The sequence below is a fragment of the Echinops telfairi genome, unplaced genomic scaffold (genome assembly GCF_000313985.2).
Source record: "Echinops telfairi isolate 266 unplaced genomic scaffold, ASM31398v2 ScPeMD7_5592;HRSCAF=6446, whole genome shotgun sequence".
Lineage (NCBI taxonomy): Eukaryota > Metazoa > Chordata > Mammalia > Afrosoricida > Tenrecidae > Echinops > Echinops telfairi.
In genome coordinates, this window is record NW_022109491.1 from 28,574,988 (window position 1) to 28,588,695 (window position 13,708).

The 13,708-nt window shown below is 41.5% G+C and overlaps 1 protein-coding gene across 3 annotated transcripts in view; it reads left to right on the top strand.

Moving 5' to 3' along the window:
• PTPRA (protein tyrosine phosphatase receptor type A) overlaps positions 1-13,708 on the top strand; it is a 97,703-nt gene that overhangs the window by 28,067 nt on the left and 55,928 nt on the right. Inside the window, exon 1 of one of the 3 annotated variants that reach the window (XM_004697875.2) lies at positions 9,208-9,307. The exons of the other annotated variants lie outside the window; for them this stretch is intronic. The gene's annotated coding sequence lies outside the window, so the exon portion shown is untranslated. Of the gene's footprint in view, positions 1-9,207; positions 9,308-13,708 lie in introns of those variants that run through there. 3 annotated transcript variants of the gene reach the window in all.

The window sequence follows — 13,708 nt, forward strand, 5'->3', positions numbered from 1 at the left end:
CCTTTATTACATTCTTCTAGTTATGCATGCTCACCCTTCTTTTCTGAGCTTAGGGTTTTCATGGGCTGATTTTATGGGGAGGCAGGGAGTAGAATGCTAGATCTTTCTGCTGTACCTCTGATTGGCCCTGAACCTCCAACTTTTGGTTTAGCATCAGAGCATGTTAAGGGTCTGTGTGACTCAGAGCCTCTGCTAGGGCTCCAATCTTAGCCGAATTCCAGATTATAGAAGAAGAAAAAAAAATCCCACTCCTTTGAGGAGCCCCGGCGTTGTAGTGGTTTTGGGTTGGGCTGCCAACCTCCAGGTCAGCAATTTGAAACCACCAGTTTCTGCTAGGGAAAGAGACAAGGTTTTTTATTCCCCTAAAGCAGCGGTTCTTAACCCGTGGGTCGCGACCCCTTTCACAACGGTCACCCAATTCATAACAGTAACAAAAGGACAGTGATGAAGTAGCAACGAAAATAGTGTAATGGTTGGGGGGGGCACCACAACAATGAGGAACTGTATGAAAGAGTCGCGCAGGAGGAAGGTTGAGAACCACTGGCCTAGAGGGTTGTAAGGAGGAAGGTTGAGAACCACTGGCCTAGAGGGTTGTAAGGAGTCAGAATTGACTTGATGGCAGTGAGTTTGGTTTTGCTTTTGCCCCACTTTCAGGTAAGCATTGGCCTGCTAACCACATGTGGGTGGTTCAAACCCACCAGCCACTCCGTGGGGGAATGCTGAGGCTGGCTAAAGACTCACAAAGCCTCAGAAACCTTATATAGGGTCACTGTAAGTCAGAATGGCAGTGGGTTTTTGTTTATCCCTCCTTTTAAGCCACCTTCCAGGAGATCTTAAAACACGTGCTTGTATCTCCTCCTTGGCTAGAATTTGTCGCTGTGCTGGATGGAATGCTGAAGAATGGGAATTTTCTTCTCAGGACTAGTTCCCTTCTCTCTTCTCTCTCCTCTCTCCTCTCTCTCTCCCTCCCCCCTCTCTCTGCCCCTCTCTGCGCCTCTCTGCCTCTCCGGACCCTCAGCCAAAGGTGGCATGGTTCTCTAGTCCTCAGGGAGGCGTGCTCTTTGGCCTAAAACCAAAGGATTTTCTCTAACAGCTGTTCAGCATTTCTATTAATGGTTCCTTCAACTCAGGTGCAGGATATATTTCAAATAAGTTACCTCTGAAATACATGGTTTGTGCATTTTTAACGCTTCAGCAAGTCACAAAAGACCTCTGCAGAAGTAGACAACATGGTAAATTGTACTAACCCCAATATTAGCATCATGGGCTTGACAAAGATGGAGGCATACCAAGTGTTCAGTGCAGAGTGGGCTTTGAGGTAGGGGGGCAAGTGTACATGATTTAGCAACCAGTGGGCACCACCCACAGTCCATGTCCAACCCTACTGAGACATTCAGAGCCTCAGTATATATCTCAGCAGTGACTGATTACCATGCTGGATTTGAATATTAAGCACAGTTAGGAAATGCCCTTAGAGACACACACACACACACATACACACACACACACACACACACACAGAATTTTTCAGAACTCCCTTTATCTTTTAGCCAATGCCTGTGAGTATTGCTAATGACATCTTGGTTTTTCTGTCACTTGAATGTTGAATCATACTGACTGAGCACCCTACTGTATATGCAATGGAAAATACTTATTTTCCCCAGCAGAGTAAAAAAAAAAAAAGTTTTGTAATGAAATCAGGACCACGCACTGGCCCTTCATCTGGGTGTGGTGGGGTAGGAGAAAACAGTTTGTGTACCATTGTGTCTGATACATGAGGAGCTGCCCAAGCCTCATGACTCATCTCCCAAGCCTCGCTGCGCAGTTGGTCTACACTCACAGTTCACAAACACTTTTTTGAAAAATGAAAGATGTATAAACCTGGATTTCTTCAATTATTTTGGCTTTTCTAGCATATATAATTCTACCTTTACTCAGGCTACTCCCTGTTGCCTAATGAAGAATGACTGATGTGTAGGATAGGGGAGGAAGCCATATGCATTTCTTAGTTAACAAAAGGGAAAAAAAGTGGTTAAAGTTAATATGGCATAGTAACCTTTTAAAAGAATGGTAGCCAAATATATTAATTTGGAAAGTGGCTAAAACCTGTTGCCATCAACTTTATTCCAACTCCCAGAGCCCTTTCTCGGACAGAGTAGAGCTGCCTCACTGGGTTTCACAGGAGCAGGCTACTGCCACAGCTTTCTTCAACGGAAGAGTTAGTGGGTGTGAACTGCCGGCCTTTCCAGTAGCAGGCAGGCACCTAATCATTGTACTACCAGGCTCCTTTTGGAAGATGTCTAGGGTTTATTATTAAGTAAAGATGTAAGCTGCAGAGAATATGTGTAATAATCCTATTTATAGTTTGGATTTTTTTAAAATGTGAGTATATGCTGGTATAATACGGAAAATTTCTCCAGGGTATAAAAAAAGCATTTAGTAATCACTTTTGGAAAATGAGACTGGCATATGGTGAAGGAGACTTATGTTTTGCTTTACGGTCCCTCTGTTTGTATCTGTAATGAGCATACTTAAAAAAAAAAAGTTTATAATATGTAATGCAGGTGGATGAGGTGGGCCAGCACCTTTCTTCATGTTTAGCAAAAGTGTCCCTTTAATAAATGACATTTTAAAAGAATCCATTCATAATGGTAACAGTATAAAATACTGCAGGAAAAAATGCCGCAAGAAATGTAAGGCACGTTGAGAAACAAAAGCTTCAATAAATGAAGAGACAACTGTGTCCTGGGTTTATTTAAAAATTTAAAAAAATCTCCCCCCAACTACCAGGACCCCAATTTTGCCTTGCAGACCTGGTTAGACCAGATGATGCACAGCGGTACAGATGGGAATTGGAAACGCAGGGAATCTAGGACAGATGAACCTCTCAGGACTAGGGGTGACAGTGGAGATACCAGGAGGGAAAGGGGATGTAGTAAGGGGGAATGAATCACAGGGAGCTACATATAACCTCCTCTCTGGGGGACGGGCAGCAGAAGGGTGGGTGAAGGGAGACGCCGGACAGTGTAATATAAGATACAATAATAATTTATAAATTATTAACGGTGCATGGGGGAGAGGGGAGGAGGAAGGGAAGGGGAGGGGGAAAAAAAGGAAAATGAGTAGATTCCGGGAACCCAAGAGGCAAGCGAATTTTGGGAATAATGAGGGCAACAAATGTATACAATTGATCTATGTATTGTGATGAATTGTATGAGCCCCAATAAATTGATTAAAAAAAAAAAAAGGTACTTTGCACGTAGTAGGCATCCAATGATACCTGTTGTTTTACCATCGGTTTGTTTTGACTCCTCACAGGCAATTTTATTTAACACGTAATATTAGAAAGATCATAATTGAACAGAAAAAAAATTTTTTTTAAATCAGACTCATTGCCATCAAGTTGATGCTGACTCATAGTGACCCTGTAGGTCAGGGTAGAACGGCTCTTGTGGGTTTCTGAGACTGCAACTCTTTACAGGAGTAGAAAGTCCTGTCTTTCACCCAGGGAGCGTTTGGTCATATCTCACTGCTGACGTGGTTATTAACAGCCCAGCACTTAACCACTGTGCCACCAGGACTCAATAAAATATAGTGTCATAAAAATGCCAGTTCTTCTTAAATTGATTTCCCCCCACTCATTTTGTTATAAAGTTTTTGGAATATAGAGAAAAGTGACAAGATTTGTAGATCCACCACCTAGATTTTTGCATTTAACATTCTACCCTATTTGTTTTATTCCACATCTGTTCATCTCTATCTTGCAATTCATATTTTCAAAATGTATTTCAGAGTAAGCGGCATACATCAGTAAATTTCTCCTCAAATACCTCAGAATGCATATGATTAACTAGAATCTGATATTGTTTATGTGTGAGAATCTTTATAGGGTAATATATACATACAGTGAAATGCATAATTCTTAAGGTTATCATCCACTAAGTTCTGAAAAATACATCCATCCATTCACCCTAGATCCTGTCAAGATCAGAATATTTGTCACACTCCTTTGAAGAATATAGGTCTATACTGACATTATTGACAATAGCTACTAGAAAGGTCAGTGAGGGACAATGAGCTTATATTAATGGGGAAGGAACAGTGTGGAAAAGAAGGGGTAGAATGACTACACAACTTGAATGTAATTCTCGTCACTGGATTGTCATGTAGGAATTGTTGAATTGTGTTCATTTTGCTGTGCCTACCTTCGACAACTGTTAAAAAAAAAAAGAAGAATAACAAACTTAGTTACCATTGTCAACTATCATGCCTTTTGAATAAACTTTATTCCCGAAGCAACTGTTCTGAGTTTCCCCACTGTAGATGAGCTTTTCTTGTATGGACTCATACATACATACTCTTCTGTAGAAGGAGTTTGTTTCTACTCAGCGTACAGCTTTTAGGTCCCGCGTCCAGTTGTTTCTGTCAATGCATCTTCTCCTTGTACAGGTAGTGCTAATATGTTGACAATTTTGTCTTTCTAGGTTTTCATTATTATCACCATTTGGTGTCAATATCTTTATAAATCTAATCTTTGAACATCTGAGAATAACAACATCAGCAAATTATACTCTACAACATGGTTTACAGCACATATTTCTAAGGATAAGATAGCTGTGCAAAACAAAACCAGATGGTCATAAGGGAACCTTGGCATAGCTTGAATATGTTGGAGTCAGGAACTTCCTGTGTTTCTCTTGGGTAAATAGATCAGAATGGAATTGCTCGATCCTAAGATAGGTGTGTGTACGTTTAGTTTTATAAGAAATTGCCAGACACAGTACTGTATTAAACTAAAAAATACCACAAACAGCAGCTCATCCTACAGACCTGTCCCCACTATTAGAATTAGTGTGCCCAGAGTTTCCAGTGTCCGGCACTTAGTGGACTGGCAGGGCTTGTTTTCTCCTGAATGTGGTGGTGCATATTTCCCCTAGATTCCAACCGCAGCGGTTCATCCATGTTGAGGCTACACCTTCATTACAGAGCATTGCAGAACAAGCTTTTCATAATCACAGTTCAGGGGTGTGGGGAAAAGAGATTTTGACTGAATATGGTGTGGCCATAAATCAGATATGACAGAGAGTGTCAAGGGATTTCACAACAAAGAGGCTGTGGGGAGGGGGCAGGGTTTCCAGGGTGGGATGTAGGGGTGGGGTGGGGGATATCAGTTGATTTATCATCTGACTTTATTTCTCCCCAAATTTTGTAAAATTTATTTTTAAGATGGTTCAAATAGCAAAAGGCAAGAAGATTAATAACAAACTACGAAAAAATGTTTGCAACACACATCTGATAAGGCACTTCTATATCCAATATGCCCCCCCCCCCAAAAAAAAAGAGCATCTTAAAACTCAACAATAGCAAAACAAAAAGGCTAAAAGTGGGCAAAAGTCTGAACAGGCACTTCACCGAAGAAGGTATACAGTAGAGATATTTAGCATCATAAGCCATTAAAGAATTGCATATTAAAACAACAAAAAACTTTATTTCTATTCCAAACCTTGTGCCATCTAGTCATTTCTGACTCATTGCAACGCTATAGGATTTCTGAAGCAGTAAATCTTTATGGGAGCAAATAGCCTCATTTGTCTTCTTAGGAGTGGCTGACAGGTTTGAACTGCCAACTTTGCTGTTAGCAGTCCAGTGTTTTCAAAATACCGACAATCCCAAATGCTGATGAAGATGTGGGGCAGTAGGACTCCTCATTTCATTAGTGAGACTGTAAATGATACAACATTGGAAGACAGTTGGCAGTAGTTTCGTGTAAAAACAATCTGTTGGGAGGGAGGGGAAAAACGAGGATCTAATGTCGGGGGTTTAAGTGTAGAGAAAATGTTTTGAGAAACGATGTACAAATGCGCTTTACACAATTGATGTGTGTATGGATTGGGATAACAGTTGTATGAGCCCCTAATAAAATGTTTAAAAAAAACCAATCTGTTGTCCTACTATTACATTCTTGGTTATTTACCCCAATGAGTTCAAAACATATGTCCATATAAAAACCTGCACATGAATTGTGTATAGCAACTTTCTTCAAGAGGTAAATGGATAAACAAACCCAACCCTACAATGATCAAGTAGACTCCAACTTACCAACCCTGTTAGAGTAGAACGGCTCCATAGGTTTCCAAGGCTCTCTAAATCATGATCTTTTTTTCCACATAGCAGCTGGATGGATTTGAATCACTGGCCTTATGGTTAGCAGATAAGCACTGTAACCACTGTGTTACCAGTGCTCCTGGATCCATGCATAGAGAATTATTCAGTGGTAAAAAGAAATAAGCTGTCAAGCCATGGAAAGACGTAGAGGAACCTGAAAACCATATTGTTCAGTGAAAGAAGGCAGGCTGGTTAGTGGTTGCTGGGGGTCCTATAGGGACACTATGGGTGGAACACAATAGCAACAGGTTTAGAGGCTGGAGAGATAGGAAAGGGGAAATGTGATAAAAATCGCAAGTGGATTTTTAGGGCAGTGAAAAATGCATAGCTGATAAAAGATGCATCTAAAATACACAGAAAACTCTTAAAACTCAATAATAGATGATGAACATTTTAAAAAGATAAGAAATTTGGTAAAAGATCTGAATAGGCACTTGACCAAAGATGTACAGATGGCAAATAAGCATATTACAAGATCTTCCAGTCATGCGTCATTATAACTCAAAACTCACTACCATCAAGTTGATTCACACAACAACCCTATAAAACAAAGAACTGCTTCTTTGGGTTTCCAAGGCTATAAATCCTTCTTGGAGCCCAAAACCTCATCTTTCTCTCTTAAAACAGAAGTATGGAGTATCCAAGGCTGTAATCTTTATGGAAGCCGACTGCCACATTTTCTGCCACAACTTTCTCCGGTCGAGCAGCTGCTTGGAACTGCAACCTGGGGCTCCCAGCGCAGAGCTTAAACCACCACACTGCCAGGGCTCCTTTGTCATGTGTACGTGACGGTATCCATCAGAAACAGTAGAACGTACAGCACCCAGCGAATCTTACATAAACTTGACCTAGTAATGTGTCGATAGTGGTTCATCCGCTACCACAATTGTACCACACCAATGCAAGGTATTAATAGTAAGGGAAACTGGGCAAGTGGAGAGGACATGTGAACTCTGTACTTTTCTGCTCAAACGAAAATGGCTCTAAAATTGAAGCCTATTAATCAAAAAATTAAAAAGCATTTGCGGTGAAGAGTCTGTCCTGAATTCCTTAGTCCTCCTTCCCCCCCGCCCCCAGGAGAAAACCAGTATTAGGTTTCTTGAAATTTTCCCTTTTGAATCAAATGGAAACACTATTTCTTACTTTGCTTTTCCCCTCCCCACTTAATATATCTTGTGCACGAAAATAAGATGAACCCCGAAGAGCTCCTTCATTCTCTGTAATGGCTGCCTAGTATTCAGTTGGATGAATGTGTCATAATTCATTTAATTCTGCCCTGTCCTGATAAACAATGTTTTTTTCTGATTCTTTTGCTCGGGAGTCGGGGTGGCAAGCATTGCTGCATTGAATAGTCATGTACCTGGGTCATTTTGAAAACAGATACATCTGTGGCATAAGTTCCCACAAATGGAATTGTATTGAATTTATAATATTGGTAAATATTTACAGATTCTGTGAGTGTACCTATTTACGCAAATCTTTGTCAATACATTGTTCGGGTTTTTTAATATTGCCAACATGACAGATGAAAAATGGCTTTTCCTGATCATAAAGGAGACCGAGCATCTCTTCATCCTAAAAGAACTGTTGACTTTTCTCTGAATTGTCTGTTTAATATCTTTTCTCCATTTTCCTATTAGCTTCTTGGTCCTTGTAAAAGTAATCTGTAGGAACCCCTTATATTCTTAAGGAAATTGGACCTTGTGGCTGCCCTACAAATACCTTTAAAAAGGTCGTTTTCAATAGGAGGCAGCTGTTTTTGTGAATGGCGGAAATGGAAGCCAGATTGCCATGGAGACAACGCTTTCTAGAAATTTGGCTGTGAAGTGGAGTAAAGAAGATGCTAGGCTGAAGAATTGATGTAGGAGTTCTTCTTTTTCTGAAAAATTCTCAGTTGTACTAAACTACTGATATGCAAGGGAGAACTTTAAGCCAGGAGAAGGTGTTAGAAGATCAACAAGTTCCTAAGGGACGGAGATCCTGGAGGAAGTGCAGGAAAGGAGGACATTCTAGATCGAGTGACTAGGACTTGAGTGTGTCCGGTCCAGTGGCTTCAGTGTTGTCTGACAGAAAAACACGGTCGTCTGCCAAGAGTGTGGGAGGAGAAGGTTAGGAGAAGGGGGTTTGAAGTCGCTGCTATGGAGAATTGGAGAGAGAGAGAGCTGACGGAAATGCAGGAAGGTTGAAGAATGTGTTGAGTTCCATGAAGGCCAGGAATAGTGATTTGTAACGATATCAACCTTCTGGATTGATTTTCTTAAGCAGCAAGCATATAGAAATGACAGTTGAATTCACGCAGGATTAGATTTTTTTGAGTAGGTGTAATAGAAGAACAGTGTAGTAAAGGAATGTAGGATGTTAATAAGAGTGATCACATTGGTCCCAAATTTTACTGATTGGGAAGAAGAGGAAACCAAGCGAAGGGAGAACTAGGAAGGGGCTCACGGGGCTGGATAAGGTCTGGGATCGGTGGAGTAAACAGAACAGGGGAGCCGCGAGGAAAGGAAGTGCGGCTGAGGAGTGGGAAATCAGATTCGGTGTGAAAGCTTTTCCGGATCATGACAGCATGTAGACTGTAGCCATTGTTGTGGGTGGCCCAAGTGAAATAAAGGTATAAGGTCATTGGAATCGAGGAAGTCATGTTACTGACAGAATAGCCCAGATTGTGGGGATTGCCATTCGTGAGGATGTTGACATCATCCAGGAGGAGGCCAGGACAAGGAGATGGGAAGAAAAGTGTGAGCCACATCACCATGCCTTCAGTGATGGCAGTGCGGAGAAATTGTTCACCCAGCCGTGAAAAGCGTCGGGAACGGGGCTGTTGGAGCAGACTCCAGGAGAAATGGTTTGCACCTGGCCTCTTTGAGTGAGGAAGCCCCTACCCTGGCTTTCCGTCAGGAAGCTCTGGGGTGGTTCTCATGGTCTCACTCCAAACTCTCTGCTCATAGTGAGCTTGCAGAGCAGGATAGAACTCTCCCTGTGGGTTTCCAAGACTATAACTCTTGACAGGAGTAGAAAATCTTGTATTTCTCCCACAGAACTGCTGGTGGTTTTGAACTGCTGACCTTAACAGCCCAACGCGTAACCAGTACGTCACCAGGGCTCCTCTAGAAGATGTGGAAACTCAAAGAGGGGAATTAAGGTTGGTGTGGTTGCAGAGGGGTTCTAGGTAGAGGGCCAGGGCCTCCCAGGAGTTGAGCAGCTTTCTGACCTTTTCGAAGGAGGAGGCCATTACTATAGTTTTCTTGGTCCTGGCCTGTATACTTTGTTATGATATGGATCTTCACTGACGACGTACTGTATTTTTACCTTTAATAGATTTTTTTCCCTACTTCTAAAAAATAGATTGTTTTAAAACTCAAGAAAATCATGAAGAGTATAAGGAGGAATATAAAAATTATAAAGTGTATGCAAAATTATACAGTTTCTTTCCAGTCGACTTTAATGCATATACACTCATGTAAACATAAAATTAGTTGAAATGAAATGGTATGCTCTGTTCTCTATCTGGCTTTATTTTTGTCTTCTTTTTTTTTAAGCTTAGAAAATTAAGCTTAAAGTTTTGTTTTCTTTAATTCTTTGGGTACATTACTTGGAATAATTTGAATGCAATATTGTAAGTGCCAGTATAATGTTTAATTCAACTTTTTTTTTTAACATTTTATTAGGGGCTCATACAACTCTTATCCCAATCCATACACACATCAATTGTGTAAAGCGCATTTGTACATCGTTTCTCAAAACATTTTCTCTCCATTTAAACCCCCGACATTAGGTCCTCATTTTTCCCCTCCTTCCTCGCTCCCCCCTCCCGCATGAGCCCTTGATAGTTTATAAATGGGTATTTTGCCATATCTTGCCCTGTCCGACGTCTCCCTTCATCCACTTTTTGGTTGTCTGTCCCCCAGGGAGGAGGTCACACACAGTTCAATGTAATCGATTCCCTCTTTCCTACCCATTCTCCCTTTACCCTCCCTGTTTTGCCACTCACACCACTGGTCCTATAGGGCTCATCTGTCCTGGATTCCCTGTATTTTCAGTTCCTATCTGTACCAGTGTACCTCCTCTGGTCTAGCCAGACTTGCTAGATCGAATTGGAGTCATGGTAGTGGGAGCGGGGAGGAAACATTTAGGAACTAGTGGAAACTTGTATTTCTCATCATTGTTACATCGCACCCTGACTGGCTCATCTCCTCCCCGAGACCCCTCTGCAAGGGGATCTCCAGTGGCCTACTAATGGGCTTTGGATCTCCACTCCGCACTCCCCCCATCATTCACTATGGTAAGATTTTTTGTTCTGATGATGCCTTACACCTGATCCCTTCGACACCTCGTGGTTGCTTAGGCTGGTGAGCTTCTTCCATGTGGGCTTTGTTGCTTCTGAGCTTGATGGCCGCTTGATTACCTTCAAGCCTTTAAGACCCCAGACGCTATACTTTTTGATAGCCGGGCACCATCAGCTTTCTTCGCCACATTTGCTTATGCACCCATTTGTCTTCAGTGATCCGTTCGACACCCCGTGATCACACAGGTTGATATGTTGTTCCATGTGGGCTTTGTTGCTTCTGGGCTAGATGGCCGCTTGTTTACCTTCAAGCTTTTAAAAATGTTTTCTATCATTGGATATTTGGGTGATTTCTTCTTTTCTACTGTAATGAATATCTTTACATATAAATTTTAACCTAAGTTTCAGATTATTTACATTTACTTAAGACTAACTTTGGAAATATGTAAGAAAACAATATGAACACCTGTACAATTCTTGAATAATCCTCCTGGGAAGGAGTTTTTTACTGTAAGCTAATTGACATTCTCACCAGCTTGAGAGAGTCTTTTTCAAGTGGTTCTTGCCAACACCGAATATTTAATCTGATCAATTACTTTTCTGAGTTGGAAAGTAAAAATATTATCTCATTTTGTTCCTTTGGTTAGTGGGACAATTAGCATTTTCAAATGTATTTTTAAAATTTTTAGTTATTTCTTTTTGTTTTGCAAGGTTCTTCAGATATTTCAAAATTGAGATCTTCATATTTCTCATTTTAATATTTAGATTTGTATGCTAATGGGTTTAATCTTGCTTTATTGGTGATAATTATCCCAGTTTGTTTCCTTTTTAGCATTATTTATGATAAGTTTATTTTTTATTAAATACTTTTATTGGGGGCTCTTACATCTCTTATCACAATCCATACATTCACCCAGTGTGTCAGGCACATTTGCACATATGCTGCCCTCATCATTTTCAAAGCATTCTCTTCCCATTTGAGCCCCTGATATCAGCTCCCCGTTTCTTTCCCCTCCCCCCCCCGCCCTCCCTCTCGAACCCTTGATAAATTATAGATTATTATTTTCATATCTTACATCATCCTCTGTCGACCCTTATCTACTTTTCTGTTGTTCGTCCCCTGTAAGGGGGTTCTAGGTTGATCCTGGTGATCGATTCCCCTTTTCTACCCTCACCCTCACCTAATCCACCTGATATCTCTCCTCTCATTTTTGGCCCTGAGGGGTTTATCTATCCTGCATTCCCTGTGTTGTGGACTCTTATCTGTAGCAGTGTGCATGTTCTGGTCTAATCTGATTTGTAAGGTAGAATTGAGGTCACGATAATGGGAGGAAGGAAGCACCAAAGAACTAGAGGAAAATTGTCTGTTTCATTGGTGCTATACTGCACCCTGACTGGCTCCTTTCTTCCCTGTGACCCCTCTGTGAGGGGATGTCCAAATGTCTACAGATGGGCTTTGGGTCTCCACTCCATACCCCCCTCCCCATTCACATTAGGTATGACTTTGTTCTGGGTCTTAGATGCCCGATACCTGATCCCATCAACACTTCATGATCACATAGGCTGGTGTGCTTCTACCATGTGGGCTTTGGTGCTTCTGAACTAGTTGGCCGCTTGTTTATCTTCAAGCCTATGACCCCAGACGCTATCTATATCTTTTGATAGCCGGCCACCATCAGCTTTCTTCACATTTGCTTATGCACCCATTTTGCCTTCAGCGATCCTGTCAGCAAGGTGAAGCATCACAGAATGCCAGATTGCCAGAACAAAGTATTCTTGTGTTGAGGGAGTACTTGAGTCGAGGCCCAATGTCCTTCTGCAACCTTAATTCTGAGCATATAGATATGAGTACATAGTTCTATTCCCCTCTCATTATGTATATATTTACATATGTACATGCCTGTATTTAGACATCTATAAATGTCCTTTACCTCCTGGTTCTTTCCTCTATTTCCTTTTAGTTTCCTCTTGTCCCACCATCATGTTCGGCCTTCATTCAGGTTTAGTAATTCCTCGCTGCTACATTGCTCTTGATTAAGCCCCATTAGGCATCCTTAGCCCTTCTCACCATTGATTTTAGTTCACTTGTTGTTCCCTTGTCCGTAGGTTGATTCCCCACTCCCACCCCCACTCTCTTTCTCCCACTTCCCCTTCTCCCGTATCCCTCCGAACTTTTGGTCCCATTCTTTTCATCTCCAAATTATATATCCTGCCTATCTTATTTAGATTAATAAGCGCAAAAACCAGGCAAAGCCAAAAACAACAATAACAAAGGAAGTCAAGACCAACAAAACAATAACAACAGCAACACAAAGAAAGCCACTGACAAAAATGGAAAAGCCTATAAATAGCTTAAGTTTGTTGGCATTTACGAGTGTTTTCCAGTCGAGTCTGATGGGATACCACACTCTGTCTCCAAAGTTTATTTTTGGTATTCCCAGGGATTTCATCACTTTGCTCCTCTTGCTGCTCTGTTGCATGCCCTTAGTGTTTCGCCCTAGCGTGATGGGGTCAGATTGTGCACAATTCTGGCACTGTGTCTCCAGTGTTGTCCCCCGCAGTGCTATGGTTTAGTGAGGATGTTGTGTCTCGTGGTGGGGCCAGCACTATGGTCCTCTCTGTGTGTTGTCTGCTCAGAGCAGGAACATCGTCCTCGGGGCTTAGTGGGCCAGGATGTCCTCTCCTCCCTCCATCCCTCTGTTTCTCCCGAGTGCTCTAATCAGACACACCCCTCTCCCCAAGCCGTAGCCCCAGTGCTGTCCTCTGAAGTGCATTCTTCTGAGGGTGAGGGGGGGGGGTGTCCACATAGTTGGGATTGGGGCTGGCCTCAGTAAGTTTCTTTTGCATGTATTACTTCATATTATTTTTATTGTCAAATTTCTAAATTTTACTTTTGTGATCCCCACCCCCCTCTTTTTTTCCCTTGCATAGAAAGTCCTCCATCCTGGACTCCATATAAATAAATACTCATTTATACATTTTTCAGTGTTTTTAAACCTGTAATTCTTTAGCCATCTGGGGTTTATTTTGGTATATAGAATGAGGTGATGGCCTAGCCCCTTCTCCCAAAGATGTATTTTCCCCCCAATACCATTCTCTATCAAGATTAGTCATAGATATGTGTACTTACCTTCCAATCTTATGGAAGAAATTGTATTCTCTCCCAGTTTTTAGTTTAAGGTTAAGTGGGAATTAAGCTGGGATCTGTCAGAAATAATCACCATTCAGATCTTTCACAGACTTATAAAAATCCAATAA